The 17,943-nt window shown below is 41.3% G+C and overlaps 1 protein-coding gene across 2 annotated transcripts in view; it reads right to left on the bottom strand.

The window, feature by feature from the left end:
- Positions 1-17,943, bottom strand: part of REPS2 (RALBP1 associated Eps domain containing 2) — a 227,760-nt gene that overhangs the window by 74,419 nt on the left and 135,398 nt on the right. The gene's annotated exons all lie outside the window — the stretch shown is intronic.

Genomic DNA, 17,943 nt, shown 5'->3' with positions numbered 1-17,943 from the left:
AGATATCAGTAAGGCTTTGTCAAATAAGTGTCTATCAACAAATAAACGGATAAAGATGTGGTATGTATATGTACAAAATGGAATAGTACTTAGCCATAAAAAAGAACAAAATGTTGCCATTTGCAGCACCATGGATGAACCTGGAGGGTACTATGCTCAGTTAAGTCAGAGAACAGCCAGCACTGCATGTTTTCACTTGTATGTGGAATCTAAAAAATGAAATAAGTGAATGAATATAACAAAATAGAAACAGAATCATAGATACAGAGAACAAATTAGCGGTTACCAGTGGGGAGAGGGCTGAAGGGAAGGGCATGATAGGGGAAGGGGATTAAGAGATATAGACTACTTAGGTATAAAATAAATAACACACAAGGATGTAATGTACAGCACAGGGAATACAACCAATATTTTATAATAACTTTAAGTGGAGTATAATCTACAAAAATATCGAATCACTATGATGTACACCTGAAAGTAATACAACACTGTAAATAAACTATACTTGATTTAAAAATTTTTTGTAAGTGTAATCAGGGAAAAAGTAATAAATACCCATAACTTGAAAAATAGATTAAAAACTTCATAAAAGAAACTACCATTTAATCCTAAATTCAGAAAACACAGTAATAATTTCCAGTGTTTATTAAATTTATTGAAAGATATGCATCTTCTGACACTGATCTGCTGAATCTCAGCTTCTTAGTATCTTTATCCAAAACACTAAGCTCTAAAATTTTTTATCCTCTTACTACATTATGCTTAGAAATTTCCCAACAAAATATTATTCATTTATATTACTGCCTATTTACTAATTTCCTTCAGATTTTTACAAAGCCCCAAATCAATGACTAAATGAAAACATGTTCCAACTTACTGAGTGGAAATAAAGCAGCAGATGTAGCAACCGAAAGCTTCAAGGAACAGAAAGCCGATTCTTTGGGGGAATAAAACTTGGAATAACTTCAGCTGTGGAAAAGGGCTCCCATTCCCCCAAACTAGGAATATTTTATGAAAAAAATAAAAGCATTCAAATGCCAAAGGAAAAAAAACACCCTTAAAGGATGGAAAATGTTGAAAGAAGCCTGCCTGTGGGACCTACACTTTTAAGTATCAACCAAGTAGAGAGTTGGCCATATGCAAAACTTCAAGGATTTCATCAGTAAGGATCATTCTTCTTCTTGGCAAGTTTATAAAAATGGCTATTTCTTTGTAAAAGAAATTGTTCTTTCTTTCTCTCTTTTTTTTTTTTTAGAATATTTATTTATTTATTTGGTTGCACTGGGTCTTAGTTGCAGCTTGCCAGCTCCTTAGTTGCAGCACATGGTCTCCTTAGTTGTGGCATGCGAACTCTTAGTTGCAGCATGCATGTGGGATCTAGTTCCCTGACCAGGGATTGAACCCAGGCCCCCTGAATTGAGAGTGTGGAGTCTTACCCACTGCGCCACCAGGGAAGTCCCCTTTCTCTCCTTTCTAATCACAAAAGCATGTGTGAGCCTCTGCCTGCCCCCTGATCACCCAGTTACACATAGTGATGGGTTCACTACGTCATATACACCTATATATATATATATATATATGATGAAGTGTGTGCCAGGAGTACCTTTCCAACAATACCTGCCTTGATCCCCTGATAATGACCAACTTACCCTAAAAAGAATAAAAGATCATTAAATTCTCTGTTAAGCGGAATAATTTTTTCACCAGTTAAAAGAAATGTACTTACATATGCCTTGGAACTGTTCAAGAAGGAAAATACTAATGATTGCGTTTGGAAAAGTATTGAAATCAAATTCCATTCTTTCACTTTACAGATGAGAAAATTAAAGCCTGGGGCAGTAGAATGACATCATCAAGGTCACAAGGCTACTGTGATGCAGCAATCAGTATCACATTTTGAACCTATAGGACAAGTAGTGGTAAACAGCAGAAGAGGGCACTGAGATGGGAGATAAGCAGCTGCAAAGGGGTTATTCTATACCCAGAGAATAAGTATGTCAGAAGGCTATAAATCAAGAATACTGAAACTAAAGGATGCTTCTGCACATGCTACACACCACAAACTCATTTAAGTAAGATGCTAAACACTACCTAAAAATGTGCCACTGCAGCAAATGTTTAGCCTTCTGATTCATATGAATGCCTCTTCGCAAGCCTACATGTAGCTCCCCTGCTTTAGAAAATATTCAGTGTAGTAATGGCATACGGACATACAGATCAATGAAACAGAATGGAGGGTTGCGAAATAAACCCTTATATTTACAATCAAGTGATTTTCGACCAAGATGCCAAGGCAATTCAATAGGGAAAGGGGAGTATTTTTTCAACATACAGCACTGGGACACGTGGATATCTACATATAAACAGAGGAACTTAGACCCTTACCTCACACTATACACAAAAATTAAATCAAAATGGATTAGAGATGTGAATGTAAGAGCTAAAATTATAACACCTTTAGAAGCAAACAGGAGAAGATCTTCAAGACCTTGTGTTGAGCAAAGATTTCTTAGCTGTGACACCAAAAGCATGATCCAATCAGGAAAAAATTCATAACTTGCATTTCATCAAAATTCAAAACTTTTCTGCTTCAAAAGACATGGTTAAGAAAATGAAAAGACAAGGCACAGACTGGGGAGAAATCTTTGCAAGTCACATGTCTGATAAAAGACTTGTGTCCAGAATATACAAAGAACTCCAGAGTATACAACTCAACAATAAGAAGACAAACACCCAATTTAAAAGTGAGCAAATGATTTGAGTAGATATTTCACCAAAGAAGATATAGGAATCACTAATAAGCACATGAAAAGATACTCAATATCATTAGCCATCAAGGAAATGCAAATAAAAACCACAGTGAAATACCATGTCATACTTACTAGGATGGCTATAACAAAAAAGATAATAATAAGTGTGGGTGAATATGTTAAGAAATAGTAAGCATTGCTGGTTTGAATGTAAAATGGTACATGAACTTTAAAAACTAGTTTGGCAGTTTCTTTAAAAGTTAAATTTAGGGACTTCCTTGGTGGTCCAATGGTTAAGACTCTGAGCTTCCAATGCAGGGGGCGTGGGTTCGATCCCTGGTCAGGGAACTAAGATCCCACATGCTACTCGGAAAGGCCAAAAAAAAAAAAAGTTAAATATAAATGTACCATACACCCAGCAATTCCACTCCTAGGTATCTTGCCAAAAGAAATGACAACGTATGTTCACACAAGATTTTCATGTATTTAAGTCCTGACATCATTACTCATAATAGGCAAAAAGGAAAATCAACTCAGATGTCCACTGAACTGAAGAATGGATAGACAAAATGGTGTAGCCATACAATGGAATACTATTCAGCAATAAAAAGAAATGAAATACTGATACATGCTACAACATGGATGAACCTCAAAAACATTATACAAGTAAAGGAAGCCAGACACAAAAAATCCCATATTGTTATGATTCTATTTATTATGAAATGTCCAGAAAAGGCAACTCTACAGAAACAGAAAGTAGATTAGTAGTTGTCTGGGGCTGGGCATTGAGATTAACTCTAAGGCATGAAGGGATGTTACTGGGGTGCTGAAAATGTTCTAAAACTGGAATATGGTGACAGTAGCAAAATTTCATAAATTTACTAGAGATCATTGAGTTGTTCACTTAAAATGGATGAACTTTATGGTCTGCAAATTATACCTCAATAGTTGTTTTCTTTAAATTGAAGTTGATTTACAATGTTGTGTTAGTTTCCAGTGTATAGCAAAGTGATTCACTTTTTTTTATAGATAAAGATATATATTGTTTTTCAGATTCTTTCCCATTATAGGTTATTACAAGATATTGAATATAGTTCCCTGTGCTATGCAGTAGGATCTTGTGGTTTATTCAATATATTTTTTTAAAGCTACGCATGGAGAAAAAGTATAATCATATGCGAATACAGGTGAAGCAAGATGGGTGAAACACAGTGATAATTATTGAAGCTACGGGTTCAGCATTCTATTCCTTTTCTCTCTCTCACAGACACACATAAGGTTTTTTTTTTTTTTTACATCTTCATTGGAGTATAATTGCTTTACAATGGTGTGTTAGTTTCTGCTTTATAACAAAGTGAATCAGCTATACATATACATATGTTCCCATATGTCTTCCCTCTTGCGTCTCCCTCCCTCCCAACACACATAAGGTTTTTGATAATAACTTAATTTTTTAATCATTAAAAGAACAGATATATTCCTAACATCTCCAAGTACTTATGAAGGCAAAACTTCCTTTCCTGTCTCCCTGAAGTACCTCAGGGAAATCTGTCCAACACTGTAAATCACGTAGAAGGAAACAGGAAAATGATATTAGTTTCTTGCATATAGAGGGCAACAAATTTATTCTTTAATATATTATTTAACTTTAGATATTAATTAGTGTTATTACCCACAGAAAAATCGTAAGGCATGCCTCCCAAATTAAATTAATATAGATTGCTTTCGCTGACACCAAATCTGCTGCAACAAAGATCTGAACAAAGATTTCCCATCTTCAAAGGATTCTGATGGAGAACAAAACAATTACATTCTCTGGATCTCAGTCTCCTAGCCTGTAATATGTGAGAGTTGGCCAAGATGACAAGAGAACTCCAGTTCTCTTTTAGCACTGACTTTCTATGATTCTAGAATTTATTTGCCAGTGTTTACCAATAACTCCTTGTTCCTGCACCATGGGATATGTGACATGGGTTAGCTAGCTCTCAAATGGAGACACAGAGTTAAATGACAAAAACAGATAAGATTTAACTTCAGTGAAAGACAAGTTTCATTTCTCATATTACATTTACATAAATGTATTTCTCCTAATCATTTTACTACTAAACTCCTTAAATCACCAGCCTTGTGTGTGTGCACACACGTGCGTGGGCACATGCATGCACACGCGAGCATGTGCACGTACGCACAGGTGTGTGTGTTGGAAGGAAGGAAGGTAGGCAGGAAGGAAGGCAGGCAGACAGGCAACCTGGAGAAAGAGTCTATTGGAATTGTCTCTTTTCCACGATGAATTTTTAAAATATGACATATAGTCAAACCAACTTTTAGTCTTAAACATTTCAAAATGAATTTGTGATAACTACTTCACACCAAAGTTTCTTAATCACTCCACAACCTTTTGCAATCTGAATTAATCCTACCATGCCAATGGACTCCTCTGACTTCCTACAAACTCCTTCGCCCCTAGTCTCCATTCTCCTTGGCCAGTCAGTGGACTTTTAGACTTACAGTCTCCACCTATTCCTGAAATACACTCCTCCCTGGGTATGCCAGGTCATGGTACTATGTCCCTTACTGAATTCATGTACTCTAATGGCTTCAGGTCCAGTTGTCAAGACAGAGGAATCTAGCGTTTACACAGAAGGTCCTGAAGGGTTTTGAGGAAGGAGGTGACACATCATAGTTGTGCTCAAAACAATTAATCTTGTTGCTCTATGAAGTAAAGAATGAAGCAAGCAAACCAGACTGGAGATTGCTTAAGTAGCCTCCCAGGCAAGTGGTAATAAAAACTGAACCAAGGCAGATACCGAAGAAAAACGAACAGAATTTGACTGCAAAACTCATATCCACCCTTCAGAGATTAGCTTACACAAGTCTGCACACCCCTCCCCAACACATCCACAGATCATACTAGTTAGAAACCACTGAGACTCAGCACCCTTCTCCCATGTAACTGTAATACTGATTGGCAGGATGTGGCCATATCCATATTCCTCTTGGAATTCTCCATAGTACCAAGGACACAGTTAAGTGCTAAGTACTGGTTAAATGAATAAGACACTTTTCTGATCAACAGTACTGAAGTCTATTTCAGTTTTTCATACAATTCTATAAACTCAAATGCATATAAGGAATTTAGTGATGTACGGACAATTAAATTGTATTGTGGTACTCTTCAGCTCACTAGAATTATATGGGTCATAAGGAAATGTCCAACAATAGGAAAATGGTTAAATAGCCATGGTCCAAGTTAATAAAGGTAAAAGAAATAAATAGAGTATCGCCATTCTGCAACTTCCAATGAAAGCATGGATCTATAAGCAGTGGTTTGCTAGAAACAGCTCATACCAGCTTGTGAGAGCCAACTGTGCAGATCTGTCTAAACCCCACATTCAGCGACCCATCAGTAAGAGTGAAATTTGCCATGGCAGGAATGTTTACACCATAAAAACTGATAATGGCCAGTTGTTAACCATTTACTAACATGCCGCCAGATGCAGGCAATGGTGATCAATACCTGATAAAACCATTATTTGAAAGGCTGTTGGGGATCTTTATCATAATGGATGAATCAGGCTAATACTACGTGAATCCACCGATCAATCAAACATGACAAAAACAGAGGCATTAGACATTGAGAACCTCCTAACGTGATACAGTACGAAGTACACAGTTATCAGTTGGACGTCTTCTTGCCGAAAGTAGAATCTGATTCTAAAGAAGTCTAGATCTATCTACTCATTTATAGGAAATACAGGAGATGGAAGAACAGAGAACAAGTCAAATACAGAACGTGGAAATGTCTACGGGGTGGATGATTTTCTTACGAATGAATGAATAGCAAGGGAGGGGTTTAAAAAGGACCCTATCAATAAAAAGAGACTTAACAGATGGCAAAACAAGTACAATATGCATGTTGCCCTTGTTTGGATCCTGACTGGAACAAGCCACTATAAAAAAAGACATACTTGAGACAATTCAGGGAATCTGAACGCTGGCTAGATATTAGATGATATTGAGGGATTATTGCTAAGTTTGTTACATATGATAAAGCCTTAGTCATTTTTTTAAAAGGCCTTATCTGTTAGAGACACATATGAAGTATTTATGTATAAAACTATACACTACCTGGGATTTGCATCAAAATAACCTGGGGATAGGGGTTCTCTACTTTTACACACATTTGAAATTTTCCACAATACAGCTTTTAACGGAGTAGCCAGTGTGTAGAGCACATATAAAAAGAATGACATGGGCTTCCCTGGTGGTGCAATGGTTGAGAGTCAAGCCTGCCGAAGCAGGGGATGCAGGTTCGTGCCCCGATCCGGGAAGATCCCATATGCCGCGGAGCGGCTGGGCCCGTGAGCCATGGCCGCTGAGACTGCGCGACCGGAGCCTGTGCTCCGCAACGGGAGAGGCCACACAGTGAGAGGCCCGCGTACCGCAAGAAAAAAAAGAATGACAAAATTACCAGTACTGATATGGATATATCTCCAAGAAATAATATAGTATGAAAAAGCATTGGGGGAAACATGCACAGCGTGACGCCAATTATTTTAAATACAAAAAACAAAAATGATGTCACAGGTACACATATACATTAATAAGTGCACTAGAAAATGTCAGAGAAATACATTCCCAGGGGAGGACACTGGGCTTGGTGGGGATGAGGTTAAGGGACGCATCTGTAATGTATGAATTTTATACACGAGAAAGTATTTTTCTATTACTCAAACGAGTTTTACAAACATTTTAAAAATAAAGGTTACACTAATATTTCCCACCCCATCCTCCAGAGATTCCAGTCCTGTTCCTCCCCACACTCCCTAGTTAAAGCACTCAGCCAGCAGGGAGGGCTGTAAAACTGGACGGTGGATCTAAAAGAGAAAGCACGCTGCCCAACGGCAGGACCAGCTGTACCCTCACCTCAGTAGGCCTCTGTAAACCTCCAACTTTTTGTCTTTTACAGATACAAAGCATGCACTGTGCTACTATAGAAACTCTCACATCACTTACTGGAAAAGAAGAAACCTCTATAAATAGAGAAAGGAACAGGAAAAGGCAAAAAGAAGCCAAAGACAGACAGTACACTGCAACCACAGCTTCGAAAGGCTGAGACTGGCCTGAGTCTGGATGAACACACTGAACACTGGCACAGACAAACCTGAAGCACCTGGACTGTATTTTTTTTTTTTCCCAGTACACAGGCCTCTCACTGCTGTGGCCCCTCCCGCTGCGGAGCACAGACTCCGGACGCGCAGGCTCAGCGGCCATGGCTCACGGACCTAGCCGCTCCGCGGCACATGGGATCCTCCCGGAGCGGGGCACAAACTCGTGTCCCCTGCATCGGCAGGCGGACTCTCAACCACTGTGCCACCAGGGAAGCCCTGTATTTTACCTCCAAAATGTTCACCGAGCCCAACAGCCCAGTCACATCTACTTCTCTATGTTTAAATGAACTTCCAGACTTCAAATCTCATGACAAAGTGACACTATACCTTTCATAAAAGCCAACACCTTTTATCTATCAACCACTGAGAAGCCCAAGGGGAAAACTTCATGAATTCTGAGTGTGTTACTTCTCACGATAGACCCCTCCACAAACAAGACCAGGCCTGAAAGCAAGGATTCAGGTCTAGAAAATTGGAAGGCATTCCCTGGCCCTTCAAAGACAAATGACTGCAGTAGCAGCCAGTTGTCCAGGTCTGGAGATGAATCCCAGTCCTCGGCTGGCTGGTGAAGCAGGGTGAGGCCTGCAACCAACAGGAATAATAGCATTCTGCCTTCTACCCTCTCTTAAGAACTCAATCTGCAGCAGAGGCACCTGAACAGAGAGAGACGTGCCTAGTAAATATCTGGCCAAATAGACAAGTTGGGAGAGGCAAGTAGGGTAGAGAGAAGAGAAATACTTGCCCCTTCTTGAGGCAGCAGAGCACAGGCTCCAGCATTGGACTGCATGAGTTTGAGCGTTAGCTCCACCATCAACTAGCTCCATGACCTGGGCCAAATTAACTTCTGTACCTCAGTTTCTGCATCTCTAAAGTAAGTATAAAACAGCATCTACCTCATTAGGATTGTTGTAAGGATAAGAGTTAATGCATATAAAGTACTTTAAATGTGTCCTTTGTACAAAGTAAGCCTCGAATTCATATCAGCCGTTAACACTATGATACCTAGTACTTGGTGTTAATGGAGTAGAGAGCCCAGAAACAACTCTTGCAAATAGGGAAACTTCGCTTAGGACAGAGTGGACATTGCATACTGATGGGTAAAGAATATACTATTCAATAAATGGGACTAGATCAATCGGTTTCACAAATGAGAGAAAAAGTAAAACTGGTTGCAAGCATTCAGTAATGATTCTTTCCATGTTTCCCAAACACTAAAAGGGATTTCCTCCCTGACTTGTGGAAAGATGCAGGATTAGATAAACAGTTTGAAGTCGAATAATGAGTATGTTCCCTACCTCATTATCTAAGTTAAGGATAAGCTGTGTCCAGACAACAAATAGACGGGTTCAACAAAGTTACAGGATATAAGGTCAATATACAAAAAACAATTATATTTCTATACACTAGCAATGAAGATTGCAAAAATGAAATTAAGAAAACAATTTCTTTTAGAATAAAATCAAAAGAAATAAAATATAGTCGTTCCTCAGTATCCCTGGGGGATTGGGTCCAGGACCCGCTGTGGATACAAAAATCCAAGGATGCTCAAGTCCCTTATATAAAATGATGTAATACTTGCATATAACCTATGCACATCCTCCCATATACTTTAAATCAGCTCTAGATTACGTATACTACCTAATACAAACGGTTGCTGGTGCACAACAAAGTCAAACTTTGTTGTTTGGAACTTTCTGGAATTTTTTCCCTAATATTTTCAACCCACAATTGGTTGAATCGGTGGATGCAGAAACTGAGGATACAGAGGCTGACTGTAAGAATTTGAAGAAGTACAAATTTGTATGCCGAAAATTACAAAACATTGTTGAAATACTTAAACAAATGAAAGTACATTCTTCCATTAAGACTGGAAGACTTAATATTGTTAAAATCAAAAACAGGGCTTCCCTGGTGCACAGTGGTTTGAGAGTCCACCTGCGATGCAGGGGACACGGGTTTGTGCCCCCGGTCCTGGAAGATCCCACATGCCGCGGAGCGGCTAGGCCCGTGAGCCATGGCCGCTGAGCCTGCACGTCCGGAGCCTGTGCTCCGCAACGGGAGAGGCCACAACAGTGAGAGTCCCGCGTACCGCAAAAAAAAAAAAATCAAAAACACCATGCGTACACCATAAAATATATATGATTTTTATTTGTCAAATTAACCTCAATTAAGTTGGAGAAAAAATATTAAGATAGCCATACTAATCAAACTAATCTACAGATTCAATACACTCCCTAACAAAATCCCAGCTGGCTTTTTTTTTTTTTTAATAAACAGAAATTAACGAGCTGATCCTAAATTTCATATGAAAATGCAAGGTACCCAGAATAACCAAAACAATCTTGAAAAAGAAGAATAAGTGGGTAGTTATGCACTTTCCACTTTCAAAACTTATTACAATTCTCTGTAATAATCAAGACAGTATGGTACTGGCATAAGGATAGACATATAGATCAAGGAATAGAAATGAGAGTCCAGAAATAAACCTTTATGGTTGATGGTCAATTGACTTTCAACATGGGTACCAGGAAAATTCAACAGGAATCAATCATTTTCTCAACAAATGGTACTGGGACAATTGAGTAGCCACATGCAAAAAAAATGGATCTGGACCCCTATCTCATACCATATACAAAAATCAACTCAAATGGATCACACACCTAAATGTGAGAGCTAAAAATATAAAACTGTTAAAAGAAAAGGGGAGTAAATTTTTGTGACCCTGAGTTAGGCAATGGTATCTTCTTTTTTTGTTTAATTTATTTATTTTATTTATTATTTATTTTTGGTTGCATTGGGCCTTTGTTGCTGTGCGTGGGCTTTCTCTAGTTGCGGCAGGTGGGGGCTACTCTTCGCTGCTGCACACGGGCTTCTCATTGCCGTAGCTTCTCTTGTTGTGGAGCACAGGCTCTAGCTGTGCAGGTTTCAGTAGCTGTGGCGCACGGGTTCAGTAGTTGTGGCTTGCGGGCTCTAGAGCACAGGCTCAGTAGTCGTGGCGCATGGGCCCAGCTGCTCCGCGGCATGTGGGATCCTCCCAGGTCAGGGCTCAAACCCGTGTCCCCTGCATTGGCAGGCGGGTTCTTAACCACTGCACCACCAGGGAAGCCTTAGGCAATGGTTTCTTAGATATGACACCAAAAGCACAAATGACCAAAGAAAAAACAGATAAAGTGGATGTCATCAAAATGAAGAACTTTTGCACTTCAAAGGACACCATCAAAAAGCGTGAAAGAACCAACCCACAAAATGAGAGAAAATATTTGTAAATCATATATCTGAAAAGGGACTTGTATCCAGAATATATAATGAACCCTTACGACTCAACAAAAAAAGACAAATAACCCAATTTAAAAATAGGCAAAGAAAAAAAAAAATAGGCAAAGATTCTGAATAGACATTTCTCCAAAGATGACATAAATGTAGCCAATAAGCACAGGAAAAGATGCTCAATATCATTAGTCATTAGAAAATGCAAATGAAAACCATGATAAGACATCACTTCAGACCTACTAGGATGGCTAAAATAAAAAGGACAGATGGTAACAAAGGTTTCAAGGATATGAAGAAATTGCAATCCTCATACATAGCTACTGAGATGGTAAACTGGTACAGCTGCTTTGGAAAACAGTTCAGTAGTTCCTCAAAATGTTCAACAAAGAGTTAACATATAACCCAGAAATTCCACTCCCGTATATGCCCAAGAAAAAGGAAAACATATACTTGTTTACACAAAAACTTGTACATGAATGTTCACAGCCGTACTATTCATAATAGTCAAAAGGTAGAAACAACCGAAATGTCCATCAACTGATAAATGGATGAATAAAATGTGCCATATCCATAGAATGTAATATTATTTATTTATCCATAAAAGGAATGAAGTGCTGGTTCATTCTACAACATGGATAAACCTTGCGAACATGATGCTAAGTGAAAGAAGCCCATCACAAAACACTATATATATATATATATATATATATATATATATATATTTGTCTATAACAGACAAATTTATAGACACAGAAAGTAGGTTAGTGATTGCCCATGGCTCTGGGGAGAGGAGCGCGGTGTGGAGAATGATTGCTAACAGGTATGGGGTGTCTTTTGGGGTGGTGAGAATGTTCTGAAATTGGACAATACTGGTGGCTGTACAACACTGTGAATACACTAAAAGCCACTAAACTGTACACTTCAAAAGGGTGAATTTTATAGAACGTGGATTATATATACCTCAGTAAAGCTTTCATTTAAAAAAAGAACTGTCTAGACTGACAAACTGAACCCTTGGCTGGCTATGTACTGTGGACCCCAAAGTCTGGGCATGGGGCAGGAATCCCATAATTCCACTAGATTTCAAAATCCTACTAGATTTTAAAAGGGAACAAGTAGCTCTCAAAGCAATGATACAATAAGGAAATCTATAAGGTCACAGCCATCTGTGTGGCCAAATTCATCCTTTAGAAAACTTGAAAGGCAAGTTTGGTCTTGAGACCATCTCTTACTCCCAAGGGGTTTACCTTTTCTAAAGTTACAGAAAGAGGGCTTCCCTGGTGGCGCAGTAGTTAAGAATCTGCCTGCAAATACAGGGGACACAGGTTTGAGCCCTAGTTGGGGAAGATCCCACATGCCTCGGAGCAACTAAGCCCATGCACCACAACTACTGAGCCTGCACTCTAGAGCCCGCGAGCTACAACTACTGAGCCCATGCACCACCACTACTGAAACCCACGTGCCTAGAGCCTGTGCTCCACAACAAGAGAAGCCACCACAATGAGAAGCCCGCGCACCACAAGGAAGAGTAGCCCCCGCTCGCCACAAATAGAGAAAGCCTGTGTGCAGCAACGAAGACCCAGAGAAGCCCAATAAATAAATTAATTAATTAAAGTTGCAGAAAGAAATATTCATCTGTAGAAAACCCAGGACAGATTGTTCTCAGCTCATCACTCAATAAACACATCCCCCCCACCACCAAATTAAGACAGAGCCCTTATCACAACCCTTTGCCCATCCATACATCTCACAATGGAGGCTATGCGAAGTCCTCCAAAACTATTCCTCAGTGCTGGAGGGCCACTGAGGAGGAATCCGAAGAACATATCAGAGCCTTAAACAATGCTCTGGAATGCTCTGTCATTTCAGCTCCATTCTAGGAGGTGGCAGCAGATCGGTTGTAAAAATACCCTGGATACAGATTGGTAGGCAGGTTTGAGACAGATAGAGTCATCCGGGAAGGCCATCTGTGGTACTCTCAGGTGCCATCTGGTCACTGCAGCTATAGAGTGAAAAGTATATTTTTTGTACTCAGTAATATCTATACGTGAGGCAAAACTGAAGAGATACAAATGGATATTCGATGAAAAGTAAGTTTCTCTCTTACACCTGGGCCCCGGTCATCCTATTCTCTTCCCCAGAGGCAACCACTGTTACCACTTTTTCAAGTATCCTTCCGAAAAACTGTCTATACAATGAAAAACATACGTATCATGCACCAATGCCTTTCTCACTCGTCTCAGACAGCTCTCCACTTAGTACACGTACCTTATTCTTTTTAACAGCTTCATAAGATTCCATGAGATGGATGTACCATAATTTCTTAACCATGGAGTGAACTTTTATTATCAGTGTGTCTAAAGCAAAGAGAGGACATTATCTACCCATGGACAGATACTACCCATGGATGTGTTTCGTTTGGCCATCGTAATGGTTTTAACATGTGGCTCTCAGTGTCCTCGGCCATACGGGATGTGGTGGAAAGAGCTGTCCACCAAAATGCACTCTCCTTTCTTAACGTAAGCGGGGTGGCACTGGGAAGTGGCGGCCCTGCCAGGGACTTCCTTTCCCACTGCGCTGAAGCTAGCTCTATCCAAGGGACCAAGTTGCCCCTATTAGATTTGTGCGGACATGATGAAGATTCTTGGTCTGAATCTCTAAAGGGATGGCTACGTCTCCCCCCGCTCCCCGTAATCTCTGCCCTTTCTGCCAGGCGGAGGCTCAGTGGCTGGACAGGGCTGTGTGTAGCACTGAGGCAGCTGACCGTCACTATGGAAACCTCGGGCTGCAAACCCATGGCTTTGGAGGAGGCAGGGCAGTGTCAAGAGTGGGAGGAGGGGAGTTCCCACCCCACACAGTGAAACAGAAGAAACCCTTTTATGAGGGGAGGGGGGAAGCCTTATGAAAACAACTGTTCCAGTGAGGAAAAAGAGGTTAGGATCTAAAAAGTATCGTCTTCACTGGCTGATTTTTCTCACAGGAATTTCAGGAATAAAACATGTTACGTGGCTGTAAGTATAGAGCTATAAAATCTAAACCTCACTGAGCAAGTCCCAGGCTTGACTGCCTCTAGATTTTGTATGCTTGCATCATCACTGCCTTAGACCTTCTTGCACATTTTTTTCTCTCCAACAGAGCAGCTACAATGGGACTGTGAAAGGATGGCTCCACAGCCTGAATCAGCTATGACAAAGGTGAGCTCCCTTTTCCGCACAGCGATCCTATTATGTCAACTTCTCCCTATGAAAACACACGCTTTAGGTGTAATGCTAGCACCTACCTATCTCGAGCCCTGGGATAGTCTAGACTCCTGCAAATCACATGTTCACACCCTCTTTGCAGATATCAAGGTTAAAGCCAACTATCCCATGCTGCCAGAGTTGGCCTGGTTCATTTTTATAGATTTACAATCTAAAACAATCCTTCATTATTCTTCCCCATATTATGTTACCTATCATAAATTTGAAGGCATTAGTGCCACCCACTTCTGAGCTATTCCTTCCTTCCCAAGAGTCCTTTGAATGCTATCTGAATCTTACACCGAGTCTGTGGGCTCGCCCCCGCTTGGTCTCCTCAGGCTCTTATCCTATTTGCTTCTCCCTCTGTATAAACATCATCACCACTATGTAACAACCATCTCACCTTTTCCTTCATTTCCCTCTTTCACTCTTGCGTCTTTGCATCTTCTCTCCATCCTACTTCTTCTCCACACTATCGCTCCACCTTAGGCTACTCTGACTCAGCAACTTAGCCTCATTCACTCTGTTTTTCACAGTCCTGTGATTCTCATTTTTAAAAACATTAGCTTCACTTTATCTTTCCTTTTCAACTCAAGTTCATATCTTATTTCATCGCACATTATCTTTCCCTGTTTTCTTTACCCTTTCCTCGTTCTTCTATTGTTATAAACAGGATGGCCTAGGTAGAGTCTGTCTTAAGTGATAAAGTTGGCTAAACGATGGGGTACTGGGGGCTGGAAGAACACGGACCGCATGAAGGAGCAGGTTAGCTTAGCCTCCCCAAGGCCACCTTCACATTCCCAAGGGCTTGAGATAAGACAGGTCCAGGCCCTCACAGGAAAAATGAAGAGGAGACAAGCGGTTTCTGTGGTTGGGCAAAGAGCAGGAGCGCCGGAAGCTAAGTGTGCCTCCACTCGGGCAATTCACCAAAGAAGAAATATTAATGTCTAGTAACAACACAGGAAAAGATGTTCAGGCTCACTAGGAATCAAGGAAATGCAAACATCTGTCTATCAGATAGGTAACGATTAAAAAGATGAACATTACCCAGTGCTGATGAGGGTGTGAGGAAACACTCTCAGGCGACGTAACCAGTGGGATAAGTTCATAAGGTACAAGTTTTTGACAGCACAGTTTGGCAACCTGTATCTACACTTCAAAGGTATATGGCCTCTGACTCAGCATCTCCGACTTCAGCCCAAGAAAATAAGTAGACAAGGAAACAAAGACATAGATACGAAGTCATTAATAACCTCTACCTTGTTTATGACATGAGAGCAGAGAGAGGTTGGTGGCGGAGCCTGGGAAAGAGAGGTCCATGCCTCCGTGGGGGCGGGCGGAGAGGACAGAAACAGAGAGGGAAGGGGAGGAGAGGGGAGCAGCATGTGAGCACGAGAGGACACTATGAGGAAGAGACAGGAGAACGAGATGGGGGGAGACGGGGACACAGAAAGCCCCACAGGGCGCAACCAACCACGTCACCCAGGCACGAAGAAATGACACAGCTCCATATTATGAAAGAGGGTTAATCAGGAAGCTCAGGATATAGGACAGCAAGCACAGTGTGACCCAGCTTAGCTAGAGTGACACATAAAGACAAGTGTGGCAGAGGGGTGACTATGTGGGCACCACGGTTCTCGCTGACGGTGCTATGGTGACTGGTTTAGACTCTACCTCATGCTTTCCTAGCTTGTCAGAGTTTTAATAAGTAATTTCTAGCAATATGCACTACGCTAAAATTCTACACAGTTTAGAAAGAGCCTTGTACTTTCCTGTGAGAATTAACCCACAGGCAAACAAATTAAGTAGATGAAATGGTACCACCTGCTTTTCATAATGCAGACATGCTGTTTCTCATGTGATCACTTTAAACTGCTTGTTAAAATTTCATTTGTGTAAACCTGTACTGGAAAGACAGTGGAATTAAGCTATGAATACAGATGTCACCCACCTAGCTATTCTTTGGCATTTATCAAATGAAAATACTTTTCCCTTGAAGTCCTATCAACATCGGAGACGTAAAGAGAAGCCGTCTGAATTCAGGCTCTCCTGAAAGCAGCCCCTACCGCTGGGACTTGGGAGCGGGCATTTGATTTTGGTGTGAGGCGAGCACGACAGGGCAGGAGGGCAGCGGACCCAGACAAGGTATGTTAATGAGGGGCTACAGCCACAGGTGGCCACGGCTCGGTACCTCTGCGAGCCGTCCTGGGGACTGCGAGGAACGAGGCACAGAACTGTCCCACCGGGGGTCAGGAAGTCAGGGGCTTTCCTCAGAACCCCCTCTCCCCGTCGGTCTGCCGTGGGAGTGAGTGCCTAGGAGCCAAACATGGCACTACTTGAATGACATCTATTACCTCATCAACACCCTGTAATTCTCTGGAGGGTTGGTCCTGTTTTCGAAATTAGGAATCTGAGAGGCAGAAAAGATTAAGCCACTTGCTGAAAATCAGACAGTTAATAAGCAGCTGAGCTGAACTCCAAATTCAGTCTTCTCTCTCCCACTCTCGGGTGCCACGTGGTAAAGGCCACGGCCCGTCCATTCTCCAGCATAGCTGGCGCTCCTCGTGGGGAGAGAGACACAGCCTGAGGGGGAGGGGCATGTTTCCAGCCTCTCTCCTTGCGAGGAAAACGTATGGAGATGGCTGCCCAGATTGTTTTAATCTTCTTGTGTCCACAGAAAAATCTTCTAGGTCAATATCCACCAGCCACGTGAATTTTTTATAGCATCATCATCCGTGGCTACTCCCACCCCAAATACCAGTTACTATGAAACTATGCCAGAATTTGGATCAAAGTATGGGGGAAAATTCAAGACAAATTTTTATCTGATGAACTCATGGCAGAGAATCAAATTTCATAGAGAGTTCCAGATTCTGGTATATTAATAAACAATCTATAACTTTACGATGAGGAGAGTACTTTATTAGAACAAATAAAACATGCTGAGCTCTGCCGGGACACAGGGGTCATGCTCATGTGTGAGCCAAGGAGATTCTTTCCTTGCTTTAGTAAAACAGATAATCATCTGCAAATCACTAGCATCTGAGGTTGGCTTGATTTAAAATGCACAGAGATACAGAAAAAGTTCCAGGAAATCATTGTATTTAGAGCTTGCCTGCATTAGTCAGTGGAAAGGCCCTTGCGCCTCCCAAAATAACACTTGGGACAGCAGCTGTACGCTAGCACCTTCACTCATGTGAAGGCATGGCTCGCATCTGCGGTTCCGCAGGCTCCCGGGAGAACAGCTCCTCTTCACAGGGAGCCAGGGGAGCAGACAGGCCGCCCCACACTCCCCACCTCCAGCCCAGCTGTACAGCAGCTGCCTTGAGCAAGTCCCATCCCCAGAAGCCCCAGAGCAGCCCAACTGAAGGAGCCCTTGACCCAGATGCCCACATTAAACACCTAACCATCAGTCAGATTTAGAAAGCAGAGCCCCCTTAAGCATTAAGCCTGGAGGACACAGGATCTGCACCAGAAGGATAAAATGCAGAAAATTCTGGCCAGGCATTGACC

Source organism: Phocoena sinus, chromosome X (genome assembly GCF_008692025.1).
Source record: "Phocoena sinus isolate mPhoSin1 chromosome X, mPhoSin1.pri, whole genome shotgun sequence".
Taxonomy (NCBI): domain Eukaryota; kingdom Metazoa; phylum Chordata; class Mammalia; order Artiodactyla; family Phocoenidae; genus Phocoena; species Phocoena sinus.
This window is presented reverse-complemented; position numbering and strand designations above follow the sequence as displayed.